Source organism: Capra hircus, chromosome 1 (genome assembly GCF_001704415.2).
Source record: "Capra hircus breed San Clemente chromosome 1, ASM170441v1, whole genome shotgun sequence".
In the NCBI taxonomy this organism is placed as follows: Eukaryota; Metazoa; Chordata; class Mammalia; order Artiodactyla; family Bovidae; genus Capra; species Capra hircus.
This window is the reverse complement of record NC_030808.1, coordinates 149,602,952-149,606,048: the sequence shown is the minus strand read 5'-3', so window position 1 is coordinate 149,606,048 and position 3,097 is coordinate 149,602,952. Positions and strand designations below refer to the sequence as shown.

Below are 3,097 nucleotides of genomic sequence, written 5' to 3'. Positions count from 1 at the left end.
AGCAGAATATTTCACTTATAGTACAGGCAAAAAAGGAATAATATCTCAGTGTAAAATTCAAAAGAATTGTATAAAACTTACATGAGAAAAAAATTTAAAACACTCCTGAAAGACCAACGAGAAAGTGGATTTAACCAATGAAAAGACATACCAGGTTCTTGGGTAAGATGAATCAACATTAAAAGAAGTTAAATCGGCCGTTCACTGCAGGACTGACTCCGGTGCCCCCGCCGCCCGCGAAGCCTCCGTCGCCGCCGCCGCCGCCGCACGACGCCCGCCGCCGCCCCTGCCCCGCCGCCGCCGCCTCGGGACCGGCTGTATGGTTAGGCCACATTCTTCAATGAGTAGACATGTTCCTCAGTTCTGTGGTGTTCTCGGTCACACATTTACGGAGTTTCTGAAGGGCAGTGGAGATTACTGCCAGGCACAGCACGACCTCTATGCAGACAAGTGAACTGCAGAAATTCATTACTGCTCAACCAAGAAGCCCCCATAAGACTGGTTAACCTGAACACAGAGGTGTTGAATTGAAATCTACAGAGCATTTTTATACAAGAATTCTGATCTGGATGGGGTAAACCTCAGTGCACTTCCTTTCTATTGCCTCAGTATTACTCGATTGAAGAACTGCTGCTTCTTGTTAAGAGGTTCATTCATTCATTATTCCCAACTTCATACTTAAAAGCACTGAGAATTTCAAGTGGAGTATATTAAAGTTGACTGTGTTTCTTTGCATCATTTCTGTATTCAATTTTTTAAATTCTTTCATATCCCTATTGAGTGTTTTTTAAGTAAATTAACTTGGCTCGAATGAACCGCCCAGCTCCTGTGGAAGCTACATACAGGAACATGAGATTTCTTATTACACACAACCCAACTAATGCAACATTAAGCAAAGTTATAGAGGAACTTAAGAAGTATGGAGTTACCACAATTGTAAGAGTATGTGAAGCAACTTACGACACTACTCTTCTGGAGAAAGAAGGCATCCATGTTCTCGATTGGCCTTTTGATGATGGCGCACCACCATCTAACCAGATTGTTGATGATCGGTTAAGTCTTGTGAAAATTAAGTTTCGTGAAGACCCTGGTTGTTGTATTGCTGTTCATTGTGTTGCAATCCTTGGCAGAGCTCCAGTGCTTGTTGCCCTAGCATTAATTGAAGGTGGAATGAAATACGAAGATGCAGTACAGTTCATAAGACAAAAGCGGCGAGGAGCTTTTAACAGCAAGCAACTTTTGTATTTGGAGAAGTATCGTCCTAAAATGCGGCTGCGCTTCAAAGACTCCAATGGGCATAGAAACAACTGTTGCATTCAGTAAAACCAGGGTGCATGATGCCATTGATTGGAAGTGGAACCTGAGATGGAATGGAATTTGTCGTACATAGCAGATAGCCCGGTTGACTTGATGAATAAGTCTGACGAAGCTTCCATAGGAGTGTTGAAGAGCAGTTTCACCAGGCCATAGGCCTGGCAGAATTGTAGTGTCTGTTCAGGTTATGATCAGCCTATTTGGATGCTAGTAAAGAATTCTTGCTGTTCAGCATTTAATATGTGCTTATAATTTATACCAGTTGACCTTTCCTGAAATCATGCAGTATTGAGTCATGTCATTAAATCTGTTTCCATGCCAGAATCTTACCAATATATAAGAAATTTAGAAAGACTAGGTGCCAAAATACCCAGCACAATACTTGTATATTTTTAGTATCATATAGAACAAATCCCAGGAACTATGAACACTCTGGACCTTATGTGGTTTATTCCTTGCATCATTTCAAACATAGAAAATAGGGCCTATGAGGTTTGTTTGCTCACAATATGTTTACATCTCCCACATTCATACCAGTATACATCAGATTTACTCCCTTTTTATTAACCAAGTCTTACAGTGATTATTTAATATCTTTCTATAAATCTCATTTTATGTTGTAGAAGGCCTCCATTTTGAAAATCTACATTGTACAGAAGCACATGTCTTTAATGTCTCCAGACAAAAGCCTTACAGTTCATTTTAATGTTTGCACTTTGGGGTGCAACTTACAGGGAGGGCCTGAAAAAAGAATGGGAGGGGGCTATTAAGTATTTTTAGTAAAATGTTGCCTTTGTCTTGTGCAGAACATGTAGAATATGTGCTTTAATTTAGTAAATATTTTTTTTAAGGTAGAAATACTTTGTTACCGTAACTAAAACAATTCTTAAATCAAAATTTCTGAAATTCTTGTAATTTTTTTCATACTTACCTGAAGTTGTTTACCGACTTAGTTTTGTTTGAAGTGTGATTCCCAGCCTCTCTTGCAAAAAAAAAAAAAAAGTGGGTTTCTGCTGATGAATTGAGCAGACATTTAATATTTTATATACCTTTTGAGCTGTGTAACTTAATATTTGGATACTTGACAATTTGTTTTATTATGTAATTGATAAAATGGTGATGTGTATTAACGTTAGCTCAACCATATATTTATACTGTCTGGGAACAAGTGGTTATAGTTCTGTGGGAGAAATAATTCGTCCGTGTTCACCAGCTTGTAAAAATCTAGTGCAAGAGCTGAAACATTCAATAAATGATGATATGCATTTATCGTCAAAAAAAAAAAGAAGTTAAATCTTCATTCACAGAATTCCCAAGTCAATTCATCATTCACAGAATTTTCTTCTAAAACTAGATATATTTATTCTAAAAGTCCTATAGGAAAAGATAAAGCAGCAAGAATAACTGGGAAAATCATGATGAAAAGAAAGATAAACTGGCGCTACTAGCCGCAATATACTAAAACATGCCACAAAATTTCTGTAATGCGAACAGCTGTGCTTGTGGGATGTGGATGGATTTACAAACTAACATCACACTTTAGAAGGTACAAAAGACCCAGGTAATTACAACAGTTACCATTTGACAAAGAATACATGTGAGATCTTTAATTAATGGGGGAAAGATGGGCTTCTTAATAAAAGGTATTGCAACACCCAGCCAGCCATTTACGGAAATTCAAAATCAGATCCTTGCCTCAAAAGACACAGTAGAATAAATTCCAAATGGATCAACGATTTTAATGTAAAAAAATGAAACTATTAAACACATCAGAGTGGGGAAA

The 3,097-nt window shown here is 37.7% G+C and overlaps 1 pseudogene across 1 annotated transcript; it reads left to right on the top strand.

The window, feature by feature from the left end:
• Positions 273-2,316, top strand: LOC108636647 (annotated as a pseudogene). The gene has a single exon (XR_001918508.1). The product of XR_001918508.1 is annotated as a protein tyrosine phosphatase type IVA 1 pseudogene (transcript).